General features: G+C 39.8%; 1 protein-coding gene across 1 annotated transcript in view; it reads left to right on the forward strand.

The window, feature by feature from the left end:
* The first annotated feature begins 8030 nt into the window (after positions 1–8030).
* Positions 8031–13298, forward strand: part of LOC107705503 (proline-rich protein 36-like) — a 52939-nt gene continuing 47671 nt past the window's right edge. Inside the window, exon 1 of the mRNA XM_016508810.1 lies at positions 8031–8166. The gene's annotated coding sequence lies outside the window, so the exon portion shown is untranslated. The remainder of the gene's footprint in view (positions 8167–13298) is intronic.

Below are 13298 nucleotides of genomic sequence, written 5' to 3' on the forward strand. Positions count from 1 at the left end.
TTTTAGGTAGGCGTGGTTGACTCTTAACTTTTATGAAGAATATCTCTTTGGATTTGAGACTTTAGTCTTTGCAACTTTACAGATCTTCTTTATGCACCAAGAGCTTGTAACACTCCAAAGAGAAAGGAAAACTTGAAATCGCATCATATGACCCCTTTAAATACAAGTGCAAAAGTTGAAAGGGGCTGATTCAGGCCACATCATGCTTCTGTATTAGGAAACACAGTCTGCAGTCACCAAATAAAATGCTCACAGCTGAGTTTCTTTTTTTACAGATAAGAAAAAATAGTGCAGGATCAAGGGTAGAAGTCAGCAGCTTCAGACATGGCTGAAAGAATGTCTGGCCTCTTTCTCCACAGATGTGTAATCACAAAGGAATGCCTGCAGACCGCTCGGCTTTTCCACAGGCCTCTGTTCACTGGTTCTCTAGTCGCTTTCCCACGCCTTCCACTGGTCTCCAGCCTCTTGCTTTTTTCCCCTGGCCGAGGTTCACAGCACATGAACGCACCTCAGAGGGCCATGCTTTCACAAAGGACACAATGTCACTTCAGTCAGCAAAGCAGTGCACAGACCCCAAAATAGAATTGGTTGTGAGAATGTGTTTGTCTGCCCTCCCATTCATGTGATTGTCGTTACTCACACGCACTTCCCCAACATCTGACAAGAGAGTCGCTCTCTTCTGAGCATCTGTTTGGTTAATTTTCCATCTGAAATGTCAGTCTGTGAAATTAGCACGAGGTTTCAGCCACTTTTGTTTGCTCTATGTGATTGCAATTGGGATAATCAAGACGTGTCGCAATCCAAAACGAGCAAAAACACATGGTGCAGTTTACTTTCATTTTGAAGATCACGGACACTAAAACCGTACAAGTACATAATGTGGTGCATTCTCGCTAATGTTCTCTTGATTAATGTAATATTGCGGTGTAAACATTCCTCCTTTTCCTTTTTTCTCTCTCTCTCAAGTGCCTGGGGAAGTATAGAGAGCTGACAGGAAAAAATACCTGTTAGTTGTTTATTGTTTTCCAGTCCTCCAGGTGTATAGTGACTGCTGTGATTATCCGTGCTCCACCCAAATCCACCCTGCTGAGTGGAGATGGATGGCTCATGGGGGATAAAACACACTCGAACACACACTCTCGCATGTTACTGGGGTGTTGAGACGTGGCTATTATCACAGTGTTGCTGATGGCCTAGTTTTGGTCATACAAAAAGGAGGTTCCTCCGAATGTCTGACCCCGCTTGACGCCTAGAGCACAGACAGCAGTGAGGCGAAATGACTAATTAAAGCAGACGTTGTTTTTGCATAAATCAAGGTCTGATACGGACTGACAGTTGGCGTGAAAATTTAAATAGATTTCCTGAGAAGGGAAAGGGAGAACAAATGCGAGCGTTCAGTTGGCATTATGCAATTTGGCGTTAGCCAGACAGGAAAGGGGAGGTCCGCAGGAAGGTGTTTTGAAATGAGATCATTAAAAAGAAGTTGAAGGTGAATAAGACCAAGAAATGCTTATAGTTTTGTCTCTTCATTTCGGATTTTCAGATGTCTGTCTTTGAAGGCGCACAACAAAAGCCAAGCGATCATTTTTCAGGTGGAACCTCGCAAAGGCTGGGCTCTACCTGATCTATCGTTGCACTGCTCCTTTGCACATTCTGAATTTATTCAATAACATCCCTGTTTTGTATGCCCTTGGCACTGATGCTCGTGGCCATAAATAGCTTCCATATGACATTCGTAACAGTGCATATATATGCACGATAAAGCGCCATGCTAGCATCGTTCCATTGTTCCAGTTGAGCAGAATGTAATTGAGAACAGCACGTCAAGGCCAGGGAGAATCATTTATGCACACTCCTTTAATTTCAGAATAATTCTTACAACTGTTGTTTAAGGCGTCATTTTTTAAAGGGAATTTATGTTAAATATTTCCATTAGCGCCTTGCACTGTAGGCAGTATGATAATTTAAACAGTCACCCAAAAGGGTTATTAAATAATATTATCTTTACAAATGGAAGCAGGCACAGCCGCTGAAAGCTAATCTTGGGAAATTGATCAGCTGCACGGGCTGTCCTCTGTTTTTCCTTCCTTCCATCCATGAAAATGTACCTCTGTCTTTTTTTTCCACAGGATGGATGTTGCAGGGTTGCTTGACAGATCCTATTTTACTGGTCTTGGTGAACGCTCAATCTATTTTCCTCCCCCCCTTTATTAATCCTCCTAATGTTTTCTCTCCTCCTCCGGCGGCTGATGCACTCTTTGATATATCATTGCTGAAGGGAGCGAGGGAAAATGTCAATTACGACTGTTAAATGTGAACATTTAACTACTGTACGGATGTTAGAACCACTGCTGTAGTTTTATAAGAGGGCTGGTATGTTGAAGAGAACGAAAAGCGGATCATTTTCTCGGTTTATTGGTCAGGTTAAGATGAACCCTGCTACCACTTAAGGGAGCTACTCTCAAATAAAATCTAAAAAGTACTTTTTCCCCCTCCAAACCATGCTTTAATGATAAAATGATGTATTTTGTCTCCTAAATGGAGGAATTAAAAGCTTCTTTGTGCTGTTCTCCTGTGAGATCTGAGCCTGACTTAGGAATGTTAGGAATGATTGCATCTCTATGAGAAGATACTCTATTTTAAAGCCACGACTGGATTCTTTTCTTGCACATTAATGACCCCTTCCTGGAAATGAGTGTGTGTGGGGGAGAGAGTGTGTGTGGCGTGAGTAAGCGAGCGAGCGAGCAAGAGAACAAGGGCTGATGTCAGTGGTCTGTCACCCCTTATGTGGTTATCCCCTGTGGGTCTGCCACTCCATCACTTCCTCCTATCTGTTTACCTCATAGCAGCCATATTAACAAGACCTTCCCCACATATGGGATGATGCACCTACAGTAAACAGTAGAAAAAGATTAGGTTAGCATCTGTTCACATGCCGTGAGATCTGTGACTTAGGAATGTTAGGAATGATTGCATCTCTATGAGAAGATACTCTATTTTAAAGCCACGACTGGATTCTTTTCTTGCACATTAATGACCCCTTCCTGGAAATGAGTGTGTGTGTGGGGGAGAGAGTGTGTGTGGCGTGAGTAAGCGAGTGAGCGAGCAAGAGAACAAGGGCTGATGTCAGTGGTCTGTCACCCCTTATGTGGTTATCCCCTGTGGGTCTGCCACTCCATCACTTCCTCCTATCTGTTTACCTCATAGCAGCCATATTAACAAGACTTTCCCCACATATGGGATGATGCACCTACAGTAAACAGTAGAAAAAGATTAGGTTAGCATCTGTTCACATGCCTTTGCACAAACATTACATCCAGAGGTCAAAGGTCAGCTTATGTGCAGCCGTTATGATCATGATCATGATCGCTATACACACTAATAATCATGACTAGGGTGCAAAATTAATTTATTTCCAATTGAGAATTTTTTTTGGCTGACATTGAAACTTATCTTGCATTATTTTTAGTTTTTAATTATACAAAAATATTTTGCTTCTTTTTTTCAACTTATTGTGTTGCAGCTGTCAACTGCACCTGTCTCAAAAGTGATTTTCTTGACACATTTGTTGTTTTGGGTGATTAATGCAGGGAATATTCCACATGGAATAGAGAGAGGAAAAAAAACTCCTTCTGTCCTAAATAAATTTTCCACCAATGCAAAGGCTTTTGAGTTCTTTTTTTAGTAGACGGCTTTATGCATTTCTTTTGAATCACACACTTACATCAGCAAGGTCCTATTAACATTCAGTCAGTCAATTAAAACCATGTAATGCTGCAGTTTCTGATAAATTTACCAACTAACTGCAGAGTAATTTCTTTTATTTAGTTTTGTTTAATTTTATATCTTGATAATGATGTAATGATTTGTAACCTGCTGAGCTGCACTGTAATATAAATATGTTCATTTTAAAAGCCAAAATGAGAGTTTTTGTCTTCTAAATATAACTAAACACTTTCCCAGTCTTAAAACTGCTCTATATATATGCTTAATCATCGAGTAGGTAGAGGAGACAGCCTCTGCCCCAGTCAGATATAAAAATGGTTTTCATTGCTGACTCACATACAGGTGTGTGTATATATCACCCCAGACAGTCTGTATTTTAACTCGACTATGAACCATAATCAAGCGGCTTGCTGTCTCATTTGGAGTCAGATATATTAAGAATTTATGGCTGTATAAATTATGTAAACATTTAAAGGTCATCTCTTATTTATGGATACAAACAGCAGTGCTGACAGAGGAACAAACAGCTTAAATACCTAACAGAAACATTTCTGTTCGCATCGGTGATCGAAGCGATTTTACTCTAATTATCAGTTTCTGACGCGAGCATCAGTTGCTCCAAAGTCAGTCGGGAGAAAAACGCTCTTTGCTCTTTTAAAACAGGCTAATAAGGCAAACTGAGGAAACTATTGTCTCTTTTGCACTGATTAGCTCTTTGCCTAGCGATTTTATGCAAGACTAAGTGAGAGGATCACAATTCAATTATTCCAGAAAGCAAAACCTTAAGGCCACCAAATTGCGTAAAGACACTATTTGAGTCTCTTGGAGAGAAATTTGTGTCATTGGAAATTAAACGCTTTTGTGGCGCTGGAAGGTTAGTGTTGTTAATGGTATTAGGGAATGTGGTGTTCGGAGATGATTAAAATCTGTGTTGAAGAGAGAAAGAGAGAGGGGTGAGAAAGAAAAGAGAAGGGGGAAAAAAATCAATAGCTGCAAGCACAGCTCCCACTCTAGATGGACATCTCCTCTGTCTTTATGCACCCTAATAGAAAAATAACAATTAAATCCAAATCTCCACATTAATTTGGTTTCCATCAGTCTCGGGGGAGATCGTCTTTACCAGTTATTATTCGCTAGGTTATTATATCTTCTAATCAAGCCTCTTAAGAAAAAAAAACAGCCCAATGGAAGAGACAGGCTGTGTTCCCTCCACTTCCCCCTCCCCCAGCAGGCTTGCATTGCACTCATTGTACTTGTGCTTATTATGTTTCAAATGACCGAGGTACGGCTGACATTCTGGCTGCATGCAGAGAGGCCCAGCCTCCGTTAATGACGCAGCTCATAGTCCTAAGAGCCTGAGCTCCTCACCCACCCACGCCCCAACCCCCAACACACACACACACACACACACACACACAGGCTCTAATGAAGAACCACCAACACAATTACAAACCCCAGTGTGCCTCTGCTGGAAGAGGGGAGGAGGTTATACACATAGTCACTCAGAGGGAGGAATATTGCCATCATGTGTGCACACACACACATATATACACACAATTATGGCTTTCTTACTGTGGCCAGGGTGGTCTTATGATCACAGATAAACATAGGCACATGGACCGTATGCACACATGTTAAGATGCACGTCTTGCACACGATCGTCTCATCTTATCCTCCCACTCTCCAGAGCGCTGATCCCTGGAGGTCTGCCTGCCTCTCCGTGTCCCTCCATAAGCATCCCTTTTCACCCAGCTTCAACTCTACAGGTGAGGAGGGGGGTCAGAGAGGATCAATGAACGCATGCATAAATTGGTAAATGAATGTGTGTGTCCTCTATACGCTCTGATGCTTCCAAAAAGAGCAGTGACTGGTTCTCCTTTGAACAATTTCAAATTTAGTTTCATTACACGCACATTAAAATGACAGAAGTGGTATTTAGCAATAAAGTCACAAATGGTTTAATTACAATGGGAATTAGCTCATCGGTTGTATTACATGACTATAACACTAGTACTTACAGTAAATGTGCTTGACAGTTTGCAACAGGAGTTGTTACGTGCATAAACATGTTAGTTATCCGCTGTTTTTCTTTTTAGCATGAACATGTTTATAGCACTCATTATCAGGGTTATTATAGTTAACCTAAACTAAAACTGAAACTAAAATTAAAACCATTAAAAAATTGTTAATTGAAATAAATGTTAACTGAAGTAAAATAAAATAAACTTTTATTTCATCTAGTTGCCAAAGCAACATTTCTATTTTAAGATTCTATATTAACATTTTATTTTAGTTTAACATGATGTACAAAAATAACTAATACTGAAATAAAAATGAATAAAAACTAAACACACATTTAGACACATATAAAAAAAAACTACTAAAAATAACCTCAAATAAAATGAAATCAAAATATTTTGATAATAGCAAAATATTAATCATAAAAACTATAATAGTTTCTCAATGATACTAAAATAACACTGCTCATTATTAGTGATACATACAAAAAGGAGAAACCAAAAACTGGCCAAAATAAACGAATAAAAATAAATAAATTAAAAAATTAAAAATTAAACATTAAAATACCTTAATATTATAATATATAAAATAAAATAAAACAATTATACATCATATATACACACACACAAAATTTAATTTAAATATTTAAATGAAAATTAAGTGTGCACATACACACATTATATATAAGCATATTGTCTCAGTGAGGAAAAACAGCTTTCCGCTTATCACACAAAGTAAAACCTCAATGCATGCAAATCTCACATAACCTGAAGAGTGAAGCTAAACTCCAAACAGTTGCCCCTCTTTTCTCCCTCATGCTGCCCCCCTCTCCCACTAAGGAGTGGCAGCGTGTCCCTCCTCGCCCCCTTTTGTTGTTTTCTCGCTCAATGAAATAATCTCCCACCCCCTTCATCCCTCACCCCATGCCACCCCCCTGGCCCAGTCTAGGTCAGAGGGCCCCCTCAACCTGTTGCTGATTGTGAGTGCAGCGGCAGGGTGAAAAAGCACACAATTAGGCACAGATGGCTGTCTTGCCTCGTGGTGCCCAGCTCGGCTCCCGCTGCAAAGGGCCATTCTGCCGCCTCTCGGGTCAGATTAGCCGGGTTAATCCATAATCCCTGAATTTAGCTATTGAAGTAACTGGAGACAAATGCAATCAAGTTTGATCATGCATCGCTGTCTAGCGGTTTATCTGACAGCTTTTGAATGACAAGTAACCAATCTTAGAATTAAATTTCCATTTCACTGGATGCCAGATTATCAGATTTCCACTGCTATTGTACAGCATAATGCCTTCACATTCATTTGCAAGCACAATCTCATTAACATGTGATGCCTTGTAACTTTTATACAATACATGGTAATTTTGATAATTGATCATATAACTTGATTAAAAATTATATATATATATATTTTCCCCCATGCAATTTTTAAATAATGCTCAGACATGATGCAAATATGGATTAATAATATCAATAACGAGTAAGAACTGACTGGATTTCTGAAATCGTCTTCAAAAAAAATAAAAATAAAAATAAATAAATAAATGAAATGACATAAAACACAACCTAAAGCGTTAACAACAGCCTTACACGCTTTTTCGGCTCTTCGTCATTGACAGATGTTTTGTAAATAGTGAGCGATGCTAAAAATACAGCGTGCAATGTGCATGATTCGGGCACTTCCACACTTTTGCCTTTTCACAGCGAATAAAAGTTTTATCGTTTAAGTATTGTCCGCTGACGTCACTTTGATTCCTTGAAGTGAGGCAGAATAAACCTTGAAAGGACTCTCCTTCAATCTGCCGTTCGTAACTAACACACACACACACACGCAGTCACTCACTCACACCCCGAGACTCAATTACTGCCCAATTCCCTTCTTCATCATCTCCTGCTACACTGGCCTCTTCCAAAAGCAAATCGAAAAAGGAAAACAAAGAGCAACGTTACCTGAAGTGATACTTCGAACCCGATCGAGGCGGAATTACACGAAGTGTCAAAACTAAGGGTAAGTTTTGAATTTATTGGGAGCTGGATCAGTTATTTCATTGGAGAATCAATGTTGTGTCGCTGGCTGGCTTGATTTCTTAGCGAGGGCAGCTAACTCGATAGTTTCTTTAGGTTGGCTACGCGTGTGCCTCGAGCGCAAAAAGCGCAAAACTTGTCAAAACCATTTCAACGGCGTTGTCGGGAAAAGCCAATCTAGAGAAATATTCCGTTGAGATGGCGAATATTGCAAAACTTTACGAGTGGACAATGTTGCGCGCGGGGGTTGTGACTTCATAATAGGAACCTGCCTTTGTGCCCTCTCGCGTGCGCTTTAACTGCTAGGTTTTTTAAATGTAAACTATTGGTAAACACTCCTCAATGTATCCAAACATGTTTCAAAAGAGCAAGCGCTTCCCAGTCGTTCATTTTGGTACGTAAAAATGTAATATTTGATAAGGGCGATGCGGGAGAGTCACTTGGAGGAGCTGACGCTACCTTTGGTCTGTTTAATGTCCGTCTCTCAGATGATGGCAAAAGCTAATAGCTCTTCATTGAGACAACATGATAAAAGCATTTACTTTTCAATATCTTTTGATAAATACTGTTAAAAGCACACGGTTTGGTACTTTCGACGGGGAAATCGCCTGCTCAGTCGGAGCGGGTCGCTGGCGTTGAGTTGGAGCTTCGCGTTGCTCTTATCTTTGCTGCTTCCTTAAAGAGCAGCAGCTGCCGCCTGGCCGAGTTGTTGAAATTTATCCCTTTGTGTATATTACAATATCCTCCATTTTTTCTGCCCTCTAAACAACAAGCCTCACGCCATCTTGGTTAATTTGAACTGGCGGATCTGTGTGTTCTTAGGACTCGACCTGCACATGTCGTTACAGGCAGAAAGTTTAGAAATGTCTTATGTGGTGGCGGTGACGTCATGTGAAGTTTAAGTAAAATGTGATGTTTTGCCAAGAAAGCGTCGAATTTGTTATCTAGCTTGACATTGCTGTAAAACTCTGTTTTCGGTTGTTTTGGTGTCGGAATGACTCCAGTTGGATAAAAACAAACATTTTGATGTGATCTGGAGAATCTTACGCGATGTTTAATGATTCGGTGTTTACAGGTGGAATTAATGACATCAGCACACTAATGATGTCATTTAGTGAGGTGAACTGTTTATTTTCTTGTCTTTGTTTAAAATTGAGATTTTTTTTTTTGTAGTTTAAAAAATTCATAATTCCCATGAAGGATTACTTAAGAATGTGCTGTAATGATGAATCAGTGACCTAAGGTTTCGCATCCATTTCAGATTCAGATAGTTTTTTTCCTCGAATGACCAGAATCGTATTTTGATCCTTTCAGAATTAGGCAATCAGACATATTTGAGTTTGTCATATGAATTTATGGCTCACGAGGTTAATAATTATGGTCTCACTGTACAGTCATTTCCTCATTTAGAAGACGTCGGATGTTCTAGTTAGCTTATGATGTGCCTATGTAGGCTACTTTTGTATACAGCCTGTGTGTTTTATTTTAAATTAAATTCAATTTTTGCGTTTAGCAGACGCTTTTATCCAAAGCGACTTACAGTGCATTCAGGCTATACATTTTTTATCAGTATGTGTGTTCCTTGGGAATTTAACCCACGACCTTTGCGCTGCTAACGCAATGCTCTACCACTGAGCCACAGGAACACTATTTGTGCTTGTACACACACAGATAGAGTTTTACTTTACAGTTGACCTCCTAATGTGTAAGAAGTAAGTAAAGATGGTAGTAAGTAAAGTAGTGGTTTGTGAATGAACAGTCCTTCACAAAAAAGACCTTCAAAAAAGCAAGTGTTACATACTTGAAAGTTTCTGTTATGCAAGTCATGAACTTTTTACAATTAGTGGTCAGCGATGCAAAACCCGCAGGTTCGCCATAGGCTGGTTAAATGGCTGGACTGTCTGTTTTGTATCAGTAGGGCTCTGTCTCATCATGTAGCCCAGTGCCCTAGTCATTATGCATGGAGGAGGCTGCTGTTTTTACAGAATGCCTCAGATGGAGAAGTCAGTGTTTCCACCTCCCATCTCTTTGTCTGAGCATGTGCTTCTGCTAAAGCCATGAGAGCAGGGGAGCAGATGTTTAGCCAAACATCCTGACGAGATGCTTTTCTCTTGTGGGAATGCCGCCTCTTCCTCCCTGTTCCCGATGCATCGCCTTGACAGCTGCTTGATTTCATGGAACCGCTAAGAAGCCATTAGCGGTATCAGTGAATTGAAACGGAACAGTCTCACCCACTCTCTTCTTCCATTAGAAATGGCTATTGTTGGATGTTTTTTCTTCTTCTTTCTTTGTGGGAGTGTGAGTGTTTGTGCTTATTCGGAGCACATAGAATTCTCTTATATACTTGTGCTGTTTTTCTTACCACGAATTAGGGAGAGCAAATCTGTCAGGGCCTGTTTGTGCTGTTGGGGTTTGAAGGGATCTCACACTGTGCTCTCTCAAGCACACCCAGACCACTGGATGTCTGTAGCTGCGAAGAGAGAGAGAGAGAGAGAGAGAAAGAACTTTGCTTTGGGTTAGAGTGTCAGCCACACGTTTCTGTCCAGGATGTTTGTTGTTTTCCAGACAGGATATGGGTTAGGCTTGTGAGAAGATGTTTGTATCTAGGAATTAGTTTAATTTGGGATCTTTAGAAGGATCTTGCTTAAGCTCTGTTTGCATGTCTTTGTTGCGCGTACAACAACAAATGATTGTGGTGTAATGAGCTGATTCTGAGAAATGTGGGTTGTAAGAAATGGGTCTCGAGTGCGGAAGCTGTCGAATCAAAGTTTAGCGCAGACAATCCCAAATGCACATGGGTTTGGGTTTATAATCACACTTCTTCCGAAACGTGCACTGATCAGTGCGGTTCATTTAAAGATGATTTAAATTTATTGGATGTTCCACTCATGCTGTTACATAATATGAATGACTAGAGAGCAGTTAACACGCACAGCCCTGCCTGAGTCTCATAGTCTAAATGGCTCTATGGGCTTTCATTCTACATCTTATTGGATTAGACGATATTATAGTCAACTGCAGTGTATAACATTGTGCTTTCACTTTAACAACTTACTTGACACCCTTTCCAGAAGATTACTTATTCCGTAGTTATGTTTAGTAAATGAACCTTTTTCCCCCCTCTATTTTTAGCATTTTAAAACCCAATTCAGATTATTTAAAACCTTTGCTATGATTTAAATAATAATATATATTTAGATAAATAAAATAAGAAAATGTATATATATTATACATATATATTAGAGATGCACCGATACTGAATTTCTCTGCCGATACGATAGCCGATTATTCAGAATGATATCTGCCGATACCGATCGTTTCATTTTCTTAAGGAAAAAGATCTCTCCTAACCGATGTGATTAACTACGCATGGAAACCTATCATTTGGCACATTACTATAATATTAAATGTTATAATTAATAACAGAGCTATTATATTCAACTGCTATTTATTTTCCGATATGATAATTACACTCAAATAAAAATTTTAATATCTGTTTACAACTCATTTGCACATAGTCTTCATAAATACCTGTCTTCATGCCAGATATATTCAAACATACATATATAATTATAAATAAAAAAGCTCCTCTTTAGTGTTGTTTTATAGCTAACTAATGAACTGTGAACAGTGGATAACTTTGCTGAGGTAAATTCCATGTTAAGTGGCATACTGTTCACAATCTGTTTTATTGGCATCTTTCCACGGTTGAAACACTGATTGAGCGATTACATAAGACATTTTGGTAAGCTATACTGTATCTTTCAACATACCTTCTGATGTTCATTCATGTTTATTTTGAGCTATAACTTATTAAAGTGGAAGAGACTCGCGCTCCGCACTGCTGCATGAACTGAGGTGCTGCAGGGATCTGTCACGTCACATTTAAAACCATCAAAATGGCATTCATTGTTTGAATTTTCGTGATAGAATGTACAGGGTTTGAAAGCTGAGACTTTGTTGCTTATTAGAAGTAAGAAAGCACAAAGCTCTTTGTGATTATTGGATGGGAGGCGCGCTACAAATAATGTTTGGTGTAGAGAAAAACTGCAGATCTGGCAACCCTGGCTTGAACCACAGGTCAAATAAAGTCAGCTTTAATGTCACTATTTTTAACTATTAATGTTGTCACGTTAATTTTGGCAGCCTTAAATTCAACAGAGAGATTGTCTTCACACACAGTATGAGTTGCAGTATGACATGTTTTTCTGCTGTCTGTTGATTGACAGGATATAATCGGACCTGATCATTGGCTGATTTTAAACAATCGGCCTATGGCCGATAGTGAAATAAATTGCTTTTATCGGCCGATATGGATTATTGGCCAATACATCGGTGTATAGCCACAGCAAGGTGGACAGTTGTATAAATCAAAATAAGACGAAAGAAAAATGTAGTTCTTCGCTCAGCGTCATTTTGGATAGAGTGAGAACCCATTGATTTTGGTTTTTAAACATGCATCAATCATTGCACCGTTAATGGCGAAATTGATTTAAATGAACTTCAGAAAGCTCAGCCTAGAGTTTCTGGATTTGTCATTTGATTTAACCATCCTATAAAAGTCCAAGGCAGTGAGAAGTTCTCACTTGATCATAACACCTGTCATTTAAAGAACTCGAACCCAAGCGCGGGCTTGATTATACAAGCTGTGGTGTTCCACGTGTGTGGCCAGTAACTGCCAAATGAATCAGCCCCGAATACTCGATGCTGGAAGGTCAGCGGTGAATTTGTTTTCTGAGCAGGTTGTGTCCTTGTACTCATAACAACTTGGCAAATCACCTTGTAAATACTGACAGATACTCTTCCCTGTGCTGCTTTGTGAGACGACAGTTGACGTTAAACAGTATCATGGATAAGTGCATCTCTATCTTGACTTACTTGGCTAATGATTTATTTTGTCGTTAGCAAACAGCTTTGTAGAATTTCCTCTCAACAGTTGGCTCTTACATAATAGCGGGTTATGTGGGTTGCTGTTTAGCGTGAACATTAGCGCTCGGGAGACAACTGTTTGTGTCAGCAGAAGCGCAAGTCGGTCACGGCAGACTTGATAATTGTGTCGCAAACATGATCTTCTTTACCTTTAGCCTGCCGTTCCATGGTAACGAGGCAGAGGAGCTGGAGATTCGCGTTTCTACGGACAGTTAAATGAATGGGCTTTTCTACCAGCAGCTGAAGCGGGTCACACCAAACTGACTCTGTTTTCAGATAAACACAGAGAGGACACGGGGGCCTTTTTGGTTCAGTGTCCCTCGGGCCTCTGTTTATCATTCAATGTGAGAATATCCCTGATGAAACTCAAGGTTATTTTTGTTGGGCTGTCTGAACGCTTGTTTTTCACAGACAAGGTGAAAGGGTTGATTTTTCCCTCAAGAAAGGCTTCGTATTAAGACTTGAGAAAGAAAAATCTCCTTTGCTGTAACTTCACAGTAATTCGGGAAGTGTTTTCAGAATACGTGTGTATCTTTCCGGCAGCCTCTGCTGTTAATCAATGAGGCTGATCTTGTGCCCGACACCTGAAGGTCGTCA

The sequence above is a fragment of the Sinocyclocheilus rhinocerous genome, unplaced genomic scaffold, assembly GCF_001515625.1.
Source record: "Sinocyclocheilus rhinocerous isolate Xijiao unplaced genomic scaffold, SAMN03320098_v1.1 scaffold504, whole genome shotgun sequence".
Taxonomy (NCBI): Eukaryota; Metazoa; Chordata; class Actinopteri; order Cypriniformes; family Cyprinidae; genus Sinocyclocheilus; species Sinocyclocheilus rhinocerous.